Raw genomic sequence first — 18,719 nt, forward strand, 5'->3', positions numbered from 1 at the left:
CATGATGTTAACACACCAACTAGTGTAAGGGTCTGTGGGCAGATCAGGGTTTTCGTTTCTCCCGTGGAAGACTGTAGTCTTATGCAAAGTATTGCCTTTATATGTAAATAGACAACAGGTCAGAGATTCAAAAAGAAAATGTATGTAACATGGTTCAACTCCCTACTTTAGAAACTTGTGTGTTTGCACACCATAGATGGACAGCTACATGACACACTGCAATAAAGGTAATTTTCGATATTGAAACTGCCTGGCACTTTAATATCAATGTGTTGAAAATGACAAAAAGACAAAAAATGTGGCATGGCTTTACATTTGGAAGATTATGTCACCAAGTTGAGCCCCCTGTGTGTGTATAACCCATGCAGGTTATTGCCTACAGTTGTGCAAAGTCCTGTTGTCCTGTACACTATGAACCAGGAAGGGTTTTTTTGGGGAACTGTGTACATGACATGTACAAAAGCTTTGACAATCAGAGAGACATTGTGTGATTGAAATGGTACAGAAAAAAACGAGAAAGTAAGTTGGAATGGAAGATGCTCCAATCATTCATATACATTACATGGTCAGATGATGCTAGAAAGAATCAAGCCACAGAGGAGAAAACCAATAAGTGCATAAGAATTTTAATGAAATTTATGTGATTGATAGGTTGCCCTTAAATTAAGGTAACCAGCTTTTTCAAATGACAAGTACGGACATGTCCTAATGATTAAAATACCCTTGAAATCTTATTTGTTATTGTCTAGAAATTTAAAAACAGGGTCAAAACCTTTTTAAATGTTTTCATCTTTTATGTGGGTTATGGAGAACACACCAAAAACGGGGACATCCTTAAATTACATTTTTTTTAAATTTATGGGAAAAGTGGATCACTGTTTTGAATCTTGACTTAATTATAAAAATAAATTATAAACACTTACAGGAACAAAGTAAATGAAATAAAAAATTACAAATATTAAAGTAGTATCTAAAAAATAACGAAAATGTGCAGCATCTTGTTTATGTAATCTATCTATATAATCTGAAATTTAAAATATTTAATGTTCCCAGATGCTTTCTTAAATAGGTTATAAATTAGTAGAGTAATATAAACGTCTAATAACGCTTATATGTATCACTACTGTCCGTGTTCAGCACTGGATATATTTATTTTGATATATTTATATAATCTAATATTTTATATTGTGATGTATATTTTTAAAAACAAATTGGCGCGCAAGACGGACCGCGCATGCGCATGAAGAAACGTTCCAGATACAGTCCACGCGGTGAGATCCAAACCGCGTTAGGTAAGTGTGTATATTATTTATCTTTCTTTATTTTCTTTGAAAAGTATGACCTAGCTAATATGGCATAAAGTGAGTAATGTTAAACGTTTTAGCATCGATTGATCAGTCACGCTTTTTTCCATTATACGTGTCGGATTGTGTTTGTTTATGGGTCTGGCTAGTGGCTAACTGTGAAGTTAACTGACTCAATACCTGGTCTGAAATAAAAATATTTTGTTTTCCCAAAGACGAGGGCAGACGACAAGCACGAATAACCGCTGTGTGGACGTTATTTGTAAATGTGGTAACTTAGTTGACACGCTTTTGCAATGATTAGAACTTGCAACTCAAGTTTACTTTCATGTTTAACGTTATTTCGCTTCTCATCGAAAATAATCTACACTACAGGGACTTTGATAATGTTACTTTTATTTATTCTTTGTGGAAGTTAGTACAGTACTACTGTGCAGTACTTGTAACAGAAACAGTATTGCTGTTTCTGTATGTTTGTGAATAGTAAACAATGTTTGCAGTATATTTGTAAACCATACTGTATAAGCAGTAACAATGCACAGTAGGCTATACACAATACTGCAGCAGCAGCAGTATAAGGCAAGTTACTGCTTATATAATAGATAATGTTAGTATAAAATACAGCATGGCATGTGGTTCTTGAATATATTTGTAATATTACTTTTCTCCCCCAGTAACATCTTTGAAGGTTTCATGAAATTCAGTCTGGCTCGGTATGTTGAGAATAATTCTTAAAAAAATGTTAAATAACTAGTTAAATCTGTTAAAGATGTATTTACCTGTTGTCTGCATAATTTTTCCAGTCCAAGATTGAACACATTGTGTACCATTTTAGAGGTCTGCTATAAGTGATGTGGGATTAAGATGGGAATAATGCAGCCTGCAAAGTGCTAAATTATAATTTATTTTGTTTCAGATCCGCTTGGTAGCAATGGTCCAGGTGATGCTGTAAGGAAGGTTTTGCAAGTTGCCACATACAATGGATCGAAAGGGAAAGAAATACCTTTGGCACTGTGATTATTCGTAAGTGTTTCAAAAGTTTCTGTAACTCGACTGATATTGCTTCTACAGGGAGTGCAGAATTATTTGCCAAGATGTATTTTTGAGGATTACTTTTGTTATTGTACAACTACAGTGCTCTTGGTCAATTCAAAATGTTAACAAACCCTCAAACCTGAACATTTAAGTAGTAAAAGTGAAATTTTGCCTTTCTTAAGAGAATATTTCTATGTACACCATTATTAGGCAACTATTAGTGTGCAGAATTATTAGGCAACTCAGGGCTCCAAACTGCGACTAAAATGGTCGCATTTGCGACCTAATATATTTATGTGCGAGTGAAATTTCTGTCAAGGTCCTAATTTACTCCCTTTGATTGTAAAATTTGCATCATATGTGCATGTTTTATAACCAGTAGCCTATCACTTCATTTGTTTTGTTAACTTCATGAAATGAGATGCGTTGTGTGAACGTCACCCCTCGTTCAGACAGCCAGCGACGTTATCGCTGTGTGTCGCTTGACTCTTTCAATGAGGTGTTTCTAAATCTGCTTGTCATAAACAAACGAGTACCATCCACGCCAGTAACTGACGAGGGAAGGATGACGTGAACTCCACTGCTTTGTTCTCATTGGTAGTCGCTCCCGAAAGTCGCTCGACCTTTGCATAAAGTAAAACTTTTCTTAACTTTCTCGCGTCGCTGGACACGCGCATACGGTCGCCAACGTTCACTTTCACTCGTGTCGCGGAAGTCGCCAGGTTTCCATTGAAATGAATGAGATTGTGTCGCTCTGCTCCTGCTAACAAAAAGCAGGCTATAGCAGCTGTGCCAGAACGAGCGCGGTAGAGAACGCCAGAGACACAGGGATTCATCTTTCCGCATCAGCCAATGAACACCGTGCCGAAAGACATTTCAAAACGTCCTGGATTTTAGACTATTTGAACGACAAAGATGCTAAACGGAGCAGTTTTCTGTGCGCATACGTGCACACACTGAAGCCCAATGCGCGTTTTAAAAATCACGCAAACACATGATTTCTTTGGGCTTCACAGGAGATATACGCACAATCTTGTAATGCCACAGTCTCTGCTAGTATACTCATAAAAACAGACATTTATAAGTGAGCAGTTGATCAGATGTGTCAGTAGCTACGTTTACATGGACACATTTTGCCTCCATCGGATTAAAATCCTTCCGATTAATAAATCCTATCATAGCGTTTACATGAACACTTAATAATGTGATTGGATTGATGTGCGTGTTTATATGACACAAGATTTACATCAGATTTGATCATTTGACATGCGCACATTGCACAAATATAGTTTCACGCTGTTTCAAGATTTGCTTTGTGCCTCAGCTGATTATAAAGCAGCAGCAAAAACACCCATTCACGTGTGCCCAAAAAGCGTATTTTACTTCACGCAGTGCTGCAGAGACCGTTCGCGAGAGCGAGTCCAAACACACGCATTTGTGGATCAGAGAGTAAACCATGGACTGACCGGACAACGCTGTCTTGTATCACTTTATGGGGAATTGGAAGGATAATAGGAACAAGATTAACAAGACAAATCACTTCTTGTGACTTCCTTCAACAAAACAAACTCAAATATTTGCGTCACATATCATTACGGCAATTCTACGTCATTGCACGTGTGAATATGCTCAACACTCCCGTCCTGCAGGTGGCGGAAATGCGCCTTTCAGTGGGTTTACCAACCGCCATTAAAAAAAGAAAAGATGGCACATGCGCAGAGCGTCCCAGTTTCAGTTATCCATCCGATCAAGTGTATACATGTCCTTTTGAGCGGATTACAAAAGGTATAAACCACCCCTAACAAGCGGATTAGATTTTTAATCAGATTGTTACTTTTTAGACCGATTGAGGTGTTTACATGGAGCATTTTTATTCAGATTGATCATTTAAACGGATTACAAATGTCCATGTAAATGCAGCTAGTGTAAAGATCAGTGCTTCTCCGTTCTTAAAGGGACAGTTCATCTTATAAGAAAAGCTTATGTTTGAGTCGTTATGTAAATCAGACTACAGAAGACAAAAGGAAAATCGCTTTTATAGCTTTAAAAAGATCAATTATATTTAATTTATAGAATGAAAACAGTGCTATATTAATTTGATACTGTTTCTCTACCTAATCAATACTGTTAGATCTTACTTTATTTGTAAATTTGTTCTTTTCTATTTTATATGTTTGTAATTTCTTGATTTGTTCTTATTTAATTTTCCAACATCACTTTTTTGCTTATCTGAAAATTATTCAACTCATGACTCAAAAACCATAATGCAATTCATTTAACCAGTACTATATTGTAAAATTAAGTCATTTTAAAATACATGTACTGTAGGCATTCAGGTCCACCCTATTCCAAGGCCAACTTAAAATTGTATGGTCTTGTGACTGAGGGTCAGATTATGGCATAATAAAATTATTGCAGATGTCAAATGGTAAGGGAATGCTACTTGTTACAGCTTTCCACATGTATTAACCCATTTAATTAAACATGGTTTTGGATAACCTACTAGTCAAATGTTTACATTTTAAATTTACAACCTAAATTGTCCGTCAGACTTAAATAATTGAAATAATGGTCATAATGTATTTTTTGCATTTGTTATGGTGTGCATTTTGTTTCTGCGCGTGCAGGGGTGTGGGGGGATGTTGGGTTCCTTCCTCATTTTTTGTCCTTGGCCAATCACATGCCTTAAGAATAAACAAGTTAAGTTACCCCTTATGAGGCCATAATATTTATTCTGGGGGAGTCCCCCACCTCCCGGCCCCATCAGAGGCCACGTCGCCCCTCGAGCACCCTTTTCACCCCTGACCATTTTCATGCCTGCTAAAAGTAAGTGCATTGTTATGTGGCTCTTAAAAAAATTATTTGGCGCCTGTTTTTTTCCCCTATAGGAGCCAGTGGCTCCTTAACTGATTTTTTTGGAGCCCTGCAACTAAATGAAAAACAAAGATTTTACCATCTCACTTGTTTTTTTCGCCTGTTAAAGTGAGAATAATGGACAAGCTCTCATTTACAAAAAAAATAATAAAACAATAAAAGTAAAAAGATGTATGAACTCGGTGACCAATGTGGCCGCCCTTCTTTTCGATAACAGTCACAAGCCTTCCATTCACGGATTCAGTCAGTTTCTTGATCTGGTCTGAACCAACATTTTGTGCAGCCACAACCACAGCCTCCCAGACACTGTTCAGAGAGGTGTACCGTTTACCTTCACTGTAAATGTCCTGCTTAAGAAGGGATCAAAAGATCTCAATAGGGTTTAAGTCAGGTGAAGAAGGGGCCATGTCATTGGTTTTTTATCTTTAGGGCATTTGCTGGCCGGCCGTGCGGTGGAGTGCTTTGGTGTATGTGATGGAGCGTTGTCTTGCAAAATAATCAGTCTTCTTGAAAGATGCAAACTTTTTCCTGTACCACTGCTTGAAGAAAGTGTCTTCTACATTACAGGCAGGCAGGCACAGACAAGTATTATTAAAGATAAGCTTGTTGGACCTTTTTGGGTTGAAAATGGAAATAAAAAACAACTCTCAGACCTACTGCCAATTTTTAGAAGACACTTTCTTCAAGCAGTGGTACAGGAAAAAATCTGCATCTTTCAAGAAGACTTTTTTTATGCAAGACAACGCTTCATCACATGCATCAAAGTACTCCACTGCATGGCTGGCAAGTAAAGGCCTTAGAGATGAAAAACTAATGACATGGCCCCTTCTTCACCTGACTTAAACCCTATTGAGAACTTTTGATCCCTTCTTAAGCAGGACATTTACAGTTAAGGTAAACCGTACACCTCTCTGAACAGTGTCTGGGAGGCTGTGGTTGTGGCTTCACAAAATGTTGGTTCAGACCAGATCAAGAAACTGACTGAATCCATGAATGGAAGGCTTGGGATTGTTATCGAAAAGAAGGGTGGCTATATTGGTCACTGAGTTTATATATTTTTTTTATTGTTTTATTAATTTTTTTTTGTAAATGTAGTTTGTTTATTATTCTCACTTTAACAGGTGAAAAAAAACAAGTGAGATGGTAAATCTTTGTTGTTCATTTAGTTGCCTAATAATTCTGCACACTAATAGTTGCCTAATAATGATGTACATAGAAATATTATCTTAAGACGGGCAAAATTTCACTTGCTAGTTAAAGGGAGCCTTCACCCATTTGCATTAATCTTTGTATAGTTAGAACCCTAGTCATGTTTTTGAATGGTCGTGCATAATTTCCTCAGTTGCTGCTGAAACAGGAGAAATATATATTTCAGTGTTGCACTTCCTTCTTTCAATGATGTAAAAATCATCATTTTGCATCATTGAAAGAAGGAAGTCCAATATCTTTGGTGAGCGGGTGAGACTACAAACAGCCCTTTTCTCAGTCAAATTGGCACCAAATTCGAAATGTATGTTACATTTCGACTACAAATATGAGACACTTTCAATGAAGATTAATGTTTCTATGGGTGAAATGCTCCTTTAAATGTTCCGGTTTGAGGGTTTGTTAACATTTTGAATTGACCAAGAGCACTGTAGTTGTACAATAACAAAAGTAATCCTCAAAAATACAACTTGCCTAATAATTCTGCACTCCCTGTATAGGGCTTATTCGCAAACACTGGAAGTAGCTAACCGCGGCCATCTTGTTGACATGACATCTGTCCTGCCCCTAGCCGCACGTAGATTTGAGTTGAGGGGAGCAGTAGCCTAAATGGCATCATCTCGTCAGTATTAAGAGAAGATAAGCTTGATTGGTGTGGAACCATATCAAATAGACCCAATAGCCTTAAGTAAAGATCCGTCCTTATTGCCAGGCGTAACTTATCTGGATATTTATAACTATATCGTTCATACAGTATCCGCATACATCATACAAGCACTGAAGGGCCGTTCACATTATAACGATAACTATATTATCGTCCACATCACCAAACAATACGTTTATGCTAATTCGCTCAAGGCACTTGCGCAAATCACTTGCCTTTAATATTGCTTGTATGTCCTCAACACGCTGCATTTCGCGTAACTCTAAACAGTGAATATAATAGTTTGTGTAATCTCTTACCTTTTGGCATAACAGTTAGTTAATGTAATAGATTAAAAAACATTACGTCAATTTTCACAGCAACTGCAGGTAATCTTATGTTATAGACCTCAATGAGCTTCACTGTCATTTTAAGTGCTCGTGCAGTTGAAGTTCAATTCATTGTATCTGCATCGTTATAGTTTTGGTGGGAGCTCCGCTATTCTCTTTAATATAAAACGATTTTCAAAACTATATTTTTTATAGTTATCGTTATAATGTGAACGGCCCTTAATTCCCTACCTAGTATCAATGCCAGACCTATGTTCATAAAGTTATTAATCCTAATTTAATAACTGTCTCAATTTATGGCAGCTTAATTGAAAGAGCAGTTTCAGCCACTGCTTACAGCTAACGTTAACTATATGTGATCAAATTATGGGGACAGACTTTGCTGTGAGTCATATATCACTAACGTTACCTGTGGTAAAATGATGGGGACAGACTTTGCTGTTGGGAGTCTCTTCTTATCTGGTTCAACTCCTCTGTCTCCTTCCTTTCATGTTTTCTGACAGTCGGTATCGCATAAAAACTAATTCCGGGGGTTCTTTTTGCTGTTGTTAGAACAGCCGTGTATTACACCACACACCATCGCGCGGTTTAAAAAAATTACATCGATAATACCATGCATAATACCCACGCTGCCTCGCTTGTCAATTGACAGACTGACAGTTCTATGTCAACAATATGGCCGCCGCGAACATTGATGACGTAGATCGAATAACTCCTATACAAGTTCATTTAACAAACGTTTTTTTTATGTTTCTGTAAAGCTCAGAGGTAGAGCATTGCATTAGCAATGCAAAAGGTCATGGGTTCGAAACTGTAAGAACACATACTGAAAAAATACATAATACCTTGTAATGCACTGTAAGTCGCTTAAGATAATAGCGTTTGCCGAATGCGTCAATGTAATGTTATAATCAATTATACCACATGGCTGTTGAATGCTTCTGATTAACAAATGTTTCACAGGTAGGGGTGGCACGGTTCACAATACCCTCGGTTCGGTTCGTATCACGGTTCTATGGTCACGGTTCTCGGTTCAGTACGGTTCTTGTTGTTATTTTTTTTAACACTCCAGAAATGTATTATCTTATTCATGTATTAATTATCCATAATTTAGGATACAGTATAAAAAAAGTTATATCATGTAATCATGCACAAACTGAATTTGACTTTAAGCACATTAATGGGAACATCCCTGAGGAAAGCCAGGCGAGATTTTGACACAGCGAGAGGAAGACATTGATGATTTCAACATGCTTTTCATTTATTTGGCAAAAAGAGAATGTGTATTGCCATCTACATGAACTTTGTCTGCATTTTTAGCACACAAAGATAACTTGCATTTATCAAAATGCCAACTTCAGTGTAGCTTTAAGATTTATCACTGAGAGGCTGCTTAAATACTGCAGAGAGAATATGTGAACGAGAGAGAAACATAACTTTTACACCTGTAATATTTAAATCCGTCTCTTTTGTCCACTTTTGACTATTTCTGTCCTGATTACTTTAAGGGGCAGTTTATGAAATAAGATCGCACAACTTTCACACGCTAGCAAAATGAAACTACGCGGAAATCAGCCGCTTTCGTTTTATCAACGAAAGGCTAAAAATAGCGCTGAATACAAAACGACGTAAAACAGTGTTCATTACCTCAGATTAGATAAATGGTCGGAGAGAAGGTTGTCGCGCGTGTGGCTGTATCTATTGTTTTATTTCCGCTGTCATCATAGGTAACATGAAACAAAAAATGTTTCCACACACCAAACTTATACGACGCTGGGGTATCCTCCAACTGCGGGCAGACTTCTTTTTCTCTCCCTCTTGCCATTTCTACACGTAACATGACCGGCAGCACTCACTCTCCACACCAGTCACCTCTTCTTTCGCGCCATTCGCGAAAGGGGAACACGCTATCTGAGGTCACATACAGGGCACGAGGCTACATACATTGCGCATGCCATGAACTGTTGAACCGTACGACACACGCGCTCCGAACCGAGACAAGCGAACCGAACGGTTCGGATTTTTTCCATGAACCGTGCCACCCCTATTCACAGGTATGCATTATTTTTCGATAAATGCACACCTGACCTGTCAAATGTAACCACCCAAGCAATGTCTTTTGTAACCGTGGTATAAGAGGAATAATTGACTCTGATCCTTTGAGTTATTTAAAAATAATGCACACTCAGCTTCGTGACGTGCCGCATTACCACCTTGAGTGTGCATTATTTTGAATAATCCAGCTGCCCGTCATCAATTATTTCTTACGTATGCAACCATTATTTCTGTTTCTGATCGGCTTTTACAATTAGTAGGAAAGGCTAATCTAATGATTTGAGCAGTCGATCAAATATTTGTGACAGGAAAAATCTGGCACAACATTCATTCATTCCTGGACAGGGTTTGGATTAATCCAGTTATATTAGGATATTATATTAGGCCTTAGTTATATTAGGATTAGAGCTGGGCATAGATTAATCTAGATTAATCTCATACAAAATAAAAGTAATTTTTTGCAAAATATATGAGTTTGTGTTGTGTGTAAATATGTATACGTAAACACACACACATACATATATGTACATTTAAGAAATGTTTTATTTATATATAATTTTTTTATTTATATATAATATAGAATATATAAAAATATAAATAAATATACAGTCTTGTTCAAAATAATAGCAGTACAATGTGACTAACCAGAATAATCAAAGTTTTTAGTATATTTTTTATTGCTACGTGGCAAACAAGTTACCAGTAGGTTCAGTAGATTCTCAGAAAACAAACAAGACCCAGCATTCATGATATGCACGCTCTTAAGGCTGTGCAATTGGGCAATTAGTTGAATTAGTTGAAAGGGGTGTGTTCAAAAAAATAGCAGTGTCTACCTTTGACTGTACAAACTCAAAACTATTTTGTACAAACATTTTTTTTCTGGGATTTAGCAATCCTGTGAATCACTAAACTAATATTTAGTTGTATGACCACAGTTTTTTAAACTGCTTGACATCTGTGTGGCATGGAGTCAACCATCTTGTGGCACCTCTAAGCTGTTTTTCCACTCCATGATTCTTTAACAACATTCCACAATTCATTCACATTTCTTGGTTTTGCTTCAGAAACAACATTTTTGATATAACCCCACAAGTTCTCAATTGGATGAAGGTCAGGAGATTGGGCTGGCCATTCCATAACATTAATTTTGTTGGTGTGGAACCAAGACTTTGCCCGTTTACTAGTGTGTTTTGGGTCATTGTCTTGTTGAAACAACCATTTCAAGGGCATGTCCTCTTCAGCATAGGGCAACATGACCTCTTCAAGTATTTTAACATATGCAAACTGATCCATGATCCCTGGTATGCGATAAAAAGGCCCAACACCATAGTAGGAGAAACATGCCCATATCATGATGCTTGCACCTCCATGCTTCACTGTGTACTGTGGCTTGAATTCAGAGTTTGGGGGTCGTCTCACAAACTGCCTGTGGCACTTGGACCCAAAAAGAACAATTTTACTCGCATCAGTCCACAAAATGTTCCTCCATTTCTCTTTAGGCCAGTTGATGTGTTCTTTGGCAAATTGTAACCTCTTCTGCACATGCCTTTTTTTTAACAGAGGGACTTTGCGGGGGATTCTTGAAAATAGATTAGCTTCACACAGACGTCTTCTAACTGTCACAGTACTTACAGGTAACTCCAGACTGTCTTTGATCATCCTGGAGGTGATCATTGGCTGAGCCTTTGCCATTCTGGTTATTCTTCTATCCATTTTGATGGTTGTCTTCCGTTTCCTTCCACGTCTTTTTGGTTTTGCTCTTCATTTTAAGGCATTGGAGATCATTTTAGAACAGCCTATCATTTTTTGCACCTCTTTATAGGTTTTCCCCTCTCCAATCAACTTTTTAATCAAAGTACGCTGTTCTTCTGAACAATGTCTTGAACGACCCATTTTCCTCAGCTTTCAAATGCATGTTCAACAAGTGTTGGCTTCATCCTTAAATAGGGGCCACCTGATTCACACCTGTTTCTTCACAAAATTGTTGACCTCAGTTATTGAATGCCACACTGCTATTTTTTTGAACACACCCCTTTCAACTAATTCAACTACTTGCCCAATTGCACAGCCTTAAGAGCGTGCATATCATGAATGCTGGGTCTCATTTGTTTTCTGAGAATCTACTGAACCTACTTGTAACTTGTTTGCCACGTAGCAATAAAAAATATACTAAAAACCTTGATTATTCTGGTTAGTCACATTGTACTGCTATTATTTTGAACAAGACTGTATATACACATGTAAATGTTTCTTAAATACATACATGAATGTGTGTGTATTTATTTAAACATAATTATTACACACAGCACAAACTCATATATTATGCAAAAAATAACTTTTATTTTGCATGTGATTAATCTAGATTAATCTATGCCCAGCTCTAATTAGGATATTAGTAGTTTTTTTTACAAACATACCTTACAAAAACCAGTACTGGGGTGAATCTTAAGACAAAACATGTTAAAATATATCAGTGCAAGATGTTTTTAAATTAAAGGTATTGCGGAGGATTTTCTTTTTCCGGGTGGATAATCAAGACTATTGGTCCTCCTAGTTGTCAATCAGGAGTGTTTCGCAATTGCATTTTTTTAAAAAGTGAAGAAGTCGGTTCTTTTCAAAAATTTTAGAAAATCCTCCGCTACACCTTTAAGGCAGCTCAAACATGCATTTTAGTCTGGGACTTATTTGGTCTGGGACTATTCTGGATAGGCCCTGTCTGGGAAACTGTGTATTTATACATGTCAAAGACAATTAAAAAACAAGCATAAGTACTAAAGTAAACGATAACAAACATATCATCATTAGTAAACGCCAACCCCATTCTCTTCTATTGTTACAGTTGTACAAATGACAGCGCATCATTTTATATAATTCTATACCAGTTTGTTTTTACAAACTATATCAGCACGCTGATATAAAGCCAAATCACACAACTACTAGAGCAATATTAAACATTAGTTTGACTAACTGCTTGCCTGTTAGTGCCAAACTGCTTGCTTCTGCTATGGATTCCTGATACGGAAGAGTTTTTATTGCATGTGACAAGAAAGAGGGAAGAGCGTGACACAAAAAAATTACATACTATGCTGTATGCACTTGTTTATCCTAGTACTTTCGCACTTGTTTTAAGTGTCTGACATGAATTTACACACAAACCCTGTTTTCACAGACAAGACTTAAGGCTAGTCCTAGACCAGTGTTTCCCAACCCTCCCAGAAAGTTTTAGATGTCTCCTCATTTAACACACCTGATTTAACTCATCAGCTTGTTAGGGGCACATGTTTACCATTTTAGGAGGCTGATGAGTCGAATCAGGTAAAACCATCCAAAATGTTCATCTTGTCAAAATCCATTGTCCATTAAACATATCCTTTTAGACTGTATTACATTTACCCCTGTGAGAAATCGTTTTTACTCTGTTGATAGTTTTGAAAAGGTTTTTAATCAAGTGAGCCCAAGCATGGTTTTAAGATTTTTAGAGGAAATAAATTTGAAACATCTATTTTAAACTTCCTTTGATTTAATTATACTGTATTCTCGCCATGAATATAGCCTTTGAAGCTGGTATGCCGTTAAAAAAGAAAGAAAGAAAGAAAGAAAAGAAAGTCGAATCAGGTGTTTTAAATAAGGAGACATCTAAAACTTTCTGGGAGGGAGTGCCCGAGGACCAGGGTTGGGAAACACTGTCCTAGACAGTCTGCTCTGGTGGCTGCATTATCCAATCGCAAATATGTAATTGTACGGCTTCAAGCCTCCATTACTAATTTTAAAATGACCAGTGGCAAATGATAGAAATGGTAAAGCAGTTCACGGGATGGTACTGGTGGAATATCTCTGGCGGTTGGAAAAGACTCTCAGCCAGTCAGATTCGAGAAACAGAATAAACATTTTCTATAAAAAGCTATAATCACACTTTTACTCAAGCTATATTGTGTTATTAAATGATCTATTCTGCATTTCACAAAAAGTCGAACCTGGTTGCAATTATTTACACATTTTAATCATTGTCCACTGAAGCTTAAAGCTATTATTCATGTCTGTATTTATAATGTTCACATCCAGTGTAGGCCGTCTCAATCTGATGTTCCAGCTGTGATGCCTTCATTGCAGACACCTTAAAGTATGTTCCACATCGAGGAACAAGGGTAAGTCATATTCTGACTACACAAAGCTTAATGCAAATGGGTGAAGTGTCCCTTTAATGGCGCACTCCGATTATTAGCATCAGTTTTAAGAAGGTTGTGGTCATGACAGTGTTGCCTTCTAAATCAGATTCTTTTTTGTCCACAAATCAAGTAACTTTTAATAAATGAGTAAAAAATGAACAAATAAAAGAGTAAACTATTGCCCCGCCTAAGACTATCTCTTTAACCAAGCATTTACCTAATTCATCTCCTATACATACTTATGCCGCATCTATTATACTGTATGAATGCCTTTAACACTACATGTGATGGGCCTCTTTACTAATTGCACCTTGTTTCTGTTTCCCTGTCTCGCCCTCGTTCACCGAGGAAATCTGAGACGGACAGGTCCAATTCCAATTTGGAGGGATGCTCATCCCACCATTCATCCGCTTGATGCCCATCCTCATGCTGCTAAATTGATGACTGCTCACATATACTCACCGGCCACTTTATTAGGTACAGCTTACTAGTACTGGGTTGGACCCCCTTTTGCCTTCAGAACTGCCTTAATCCTTCGTGGCATAGATTCAACAAGGTACTGGAAAAATTCCTCAGAGGTTTTGGTCCATATTCACATGATACCATCATGCAGTTGCTGTAGATACGTTGGCTACACATCCATGAAGCGAATCTCCAGTTCCACCACATCCCAAAGGTGCTCTATTGGGTTGAGATCTGGTGACTGTGGAGGCCATTTAAGTACAGTTGAACTCACTGTCATGTTCAAGAAACCAGTCTGAGATTATTTATTCTGCCGGAAGTAGACATCCGAAGATGGGTACATGGTGGTCATAAAGGGATGTACATGGTCAGAATCAATGCTCAGGTAGGCTGTGGCATTGACACGATGCTCAATTGGTACTAATGGGCCCAAAGCGTGCCAAGAGAATATCCCCCACACCATTACACCAGCACCAGCAGCTTGAACATTGATACAAGGCAGGATGGATCCACATTCTCATGTTGTTGACGCCAAATTCTGATCCTACCATCAGAATGTCGGCGCAGAAATCGAGACTCATCAGAGCAGGAAACGTTTTTCCAATCTTCTTTTGTCCAATTTTGGTGAGCTTGTGCGAATTGTAGCCTCGTTTTCCTATTCTTTACTGTTAGGAGTGACACCCGGTGTTGTCTTCTGCTGCTGTAGCCCATCCACCTCAAGGTTCGGCGTGTTGTGGGTTTAGAGATGCTCTTCTGCATACCTCACATTTTTATTTTGCTTTTACCTCCATTGTACCGAACTGTGACGCCTGAATATATATATATATATATATATATATATATATATATATATATATATATATATATATATATATATATAGCTAGCATAGTATATACTAAATTCTATACTACATTACCGTAACATATGTTGTAACTGAAATTAATAACAGGGTCTCTTTCCTTGGTTACAAACTGCACCACACTACAGCTGTAACATGTAAGGTGGGAACTGCACCTCCTGGCTAAGCCTGGTTTTCTCACTGGGTTTTTATTTCTGTCTCCCTGAAGAAGTTTCCCCCTTGACCAATGTTTCTGTGTGGCTTGCTTACTAGGAAACTGCTGATATTAACCTTATAACGTCTTTAGAAAATTATGTTAATACTGGTATATAGTTTGGAGTTGGAGTACATTACATACACTGTTCTATCACTGTTCTATTACTGTATGTTCATAATTTAGCTTGGAATGGAGTAATTCTTATATTATTTATATAAGAAATAACTCCATGTAACCTCAAATACTCCATCCTTAACTGTATTTAAAACTTTGAGGTTCTTTGCTTTTCTGTGTCGTCTTATATTCTATTACATGTACATATGATTTGGTATGATGAACTATTGTGAAAAGCACTGTATAAATATAATTGAATTGAATTAAATTGATGTTTGTTAAACATTTTTGCAAGGATATTGTACTAAGACATAAAGTTGGTGAAATGCTCAAAAATGTTTTGTAACCTTTAAATAATGGAAAGTAAGAAAGCTGGATATTGTATTGTTTTGGATTATAAAAATTAATGTTTAAAGAATGTTATATTTGTGAAAATAAAGTTTTGAAAATATTGTAAGAAACTTTTTATAACCTTTGAACACAAATGTTTAAAATGATAACTATATTGTTGATATCATTTAAAAATAACCATTAAAGGAATGTTATACAGTAAGTGAAAGTTAGGTGAATGTTGTGAAAAATGTTTTTGTAACCTTTAAAAAACGTTCTAATCATGACAAGAAAACTGGACATTTTGACGTTTTAAGAATGTTAAAAATAAATGTTCTAAGAACGATGTATTATGGATGAGAAAAAAAGTTAGGAAAACGTTATATGAAACGTTTTTAGAACCTTTAAATAACGTTCTAATCACGACAAGAAAACTGGTCAATTTAACGTTTTAAGAATGTTAAAAATAAATGTTCTAAGAACGTTGTATTATGGATGAGATTAAAGTTAGGAAAACGTTATATGAAATGTTTTTGTAACCTTTAAAAAACGTTCTAATCACGACAAGAAAACTGGACATTTTAACGTTTTAAGAACATTACAAAGAAATGTTTTAAGAACGTTCTATAATGGGTGAAAATAAAGTTAGGAAAACGTTATATGGAACGTTTTTAGAACCTTTAAATAACGTTATAATCACGACAAGAAAACTGGACATTTAACGTTTTAAGAACGTTATAAATAAATGTTTTAAGAACGTTGTATAATGGGTAAAAATAAAGTTAGGAAAACGTTATATGGAACGTTTTTAGAACCTTTAAATAACGTTATAATCACGACAAGAAAACTGGACATTTAACGTTTTAAGAACGTTATAAATAAATGTTTTAAGAACGTTGTATAATGGGTAAAAATAAAGTTAGGAAAACGTTATATGGAACGTTTTTAGAACCTTTAAATAACGTTATAATCACGACAAGAAAACTGGACATTTTAACGTTTTAAGAACGTTATAAATAAATGTTCTAAGAACGTTGTATAATGGGTGAAAATATAGTTAGGAAAACGTTATATGGAACGTTTTTAGAACCTTTAAATAACGTTATAATCACGACAAGAAAACTGGACATTTTAACGTTTAAATAACGTTCCAAAACAACGTTCCCACAACCAAAATAGAATGTTTGGAAAACGTTTTTAGAACCTAAATTTGTTAGCTGGGTCATTTATAAAACGTGCAAATGCACAAAATGGGGCTGGAAAAATGTGACGGGAATGACGGGAAAATGTGCGCACCTTTAAGCAAACTCTGAGCTGTGCGTACGCACATCTGGTGATGCAAAGTTCATCAGTTTATTGGGAAAAAAGTACGTTTAAGATGAACATATATATTTTAACAAAACATGACAAAAGTAAAACAAAATGTTGAAAGTCCATTTTATATTTGTTCTTTTTTGACACAAGGTAAGCCTATCTTGCGTTATTTGGCAACATGATGAATTGAGGATTTTTTCTATCTGATTCCTCAAATCTTGCTTGTGTGTTTTATATCAGGGGTTACCAAACTTTCTAATCTCAAGACCCACCATTTTTAAAAAATAGAAATATAGGGAAAAAACAATTATGGCAAAAAATCTGATGGGAATCATTCAAATATATTATAGTTCTAACATATTAGTTACTAAATGAAGAAAGAAGTAGATTTTAGATTTTTTGAGGTAAAAATAAATATACATTTCATTCACTTTAACTTAACATAAGACACCTAGCTCTGTACTAACATCATATTCTTTTTTAATTGAAATCATTAAAATATATTTAAATTTTCATGTATTTAACATTGTGTTTGCATGTTCCATGGCTGCTGTCCCCTGGATGCTGTTTGCGTTCCATAGCTGCTGTTCCCTGACTGCTGTCCCCTGGCTGCTGTTTGCGTGTTGTTTGGCTGCTGTTTGCATGTTCCCTGGTTGCTGTTCCCTGACCGCTGTCCCCTGGATGCTGTTTGCGTTCCATGGCTGCTGTTCCCTGACCGCTGTCCCCTGGATGCTGTTTGCGTTCCATGGCTGCTGTTCCCTGACTGCTGTCCCCTGGCTGCTGTTTGCATGTTTCATGCAGCTGCTGTCCCCTGGATGCTGTCCCCTGGATGCTGTTTGCATGTTTCATGGCTGCTGTTCCCTGACTGCTGTCCCCTGGCTGCTGTTTGCGTGTTGTTTGGCTGCTGTCTCCTGGCTGCTGTCCCCTGGATGCTGTTTGCATGTTCCCTGACCGCTGTCCCCTGGATGCTGTTTGCGTTCCATGGCTGCTGTTCCCTGACTGCTGTCCCCTGGCTGCTGTTTGCATGTTTCATGGCTGCTGTCCCCTGGCTGCTGTCCCCTGGATGCTGTTTGCATGTTCCATGGCTGCTGTCCCCTGGCTGCTGTTTGCATGTTCCATGGCTGCTGTTTGCATGTTCCATGGCTGCTGTCTCCTGGCTGCTGTCCCCTGGATGCTGTTTGCATGTTCCATGACTGCTGTCCCCTGGTTGCTGTTTGCATGTCCCCTGGCTGCTGTCCCCTGGATGCTGTTTGCATGTTCCATGGCTGCTGTTTTCTGGCTGCGGTCCCCTGGCTGCTGTTTGCGTGTTGTTTGGCTGCTGTTTGCATGTTCCCTGGTTGCTGTTCCCTGACCGCTGTCCCCTGGATGCTGTTTGCGTTCCATGGCTGCTGTTCCCTGACCGCTGTCCCCTGGATGCTGTTTGCGTTCCATGGCTGCTGTTCCCTGACTGCTGTCCCCTGGCTGCTGTTTGCATGTTTCATGCAGCTGCTGTCCCCTGGATGCTGTCCCCTGGATGCTGTTTGCATGTTTCATGGCTGCTGTTCCCTGACTGCTGTCCCCTGGCTGCTGTTTGCGTGTTGTTTGGCTGCTGTCTCCTGGCTGCTGTCCCCTGGATGCTGTTTGCATGTTCCCTGACTGCTGTCCCCTGGATGCTGTTTGCGTTCCATGGCTGCTGTTCCCTGACTGCTGTCCCCTGGCTGCTGTTTGCATGTTTCATGGCTGCTGTCCCCTGGCTGCTGTCCCCTGGATGCTGTTTGGATGTTCCATGGCTGCTGTCCCCTGGATGCTGTTTGCATGTTCCATGACTGCT

The 18,719-nt window shown here is 37.7% G+C and overlaps 1 long non-coding RNA gene across 2 annotated transcripts; it reads left to right on the forward strand.

The window, feature by feature from the left end:
• The first annotated feature begins 986 nt into the window (after positions 1 to 986).
• On the forward strand, positions 987 to 15,716 carry LOC129445036 (uncharacterized). Of its 2 annotated transcripts, XR_012368031.1 has the most exons (5): positions 987 to 1,292; positions 1,979 to 2,017; positions 2,221 to 2,327; positions 11,028 to 11,101; positions 13,530 to 15,716. It is a non-coding gene; the product is annotated as an uncharacterized lncRNA (long non-coding RNA). The 2 variants fall into 2 exon arrangements; XR_012368030.1 differs by lacking the exon at positions 11,028 to 11,101 and having other exon boundaries at positions 1,199 to 1,292.
• Positions 15,717 to 18,719: the final 3,003 nt, after the last annotated feature.

The sequence above is a fragment of the Misgurnus anguillicaudatus genome, chromosome 25 (assembly GCF_027580225.2).
Source record: "Misgurnus anguillicaudatus chromosome 25, ASM2758022v2, whole genome shotgun sequence".
NCBI lineage: Eukaryota > Metazoa > Chordata > Actinopteri > Cypriniformes > Cobitidae > Misgurnus > Misgurnus anguillicaudatus.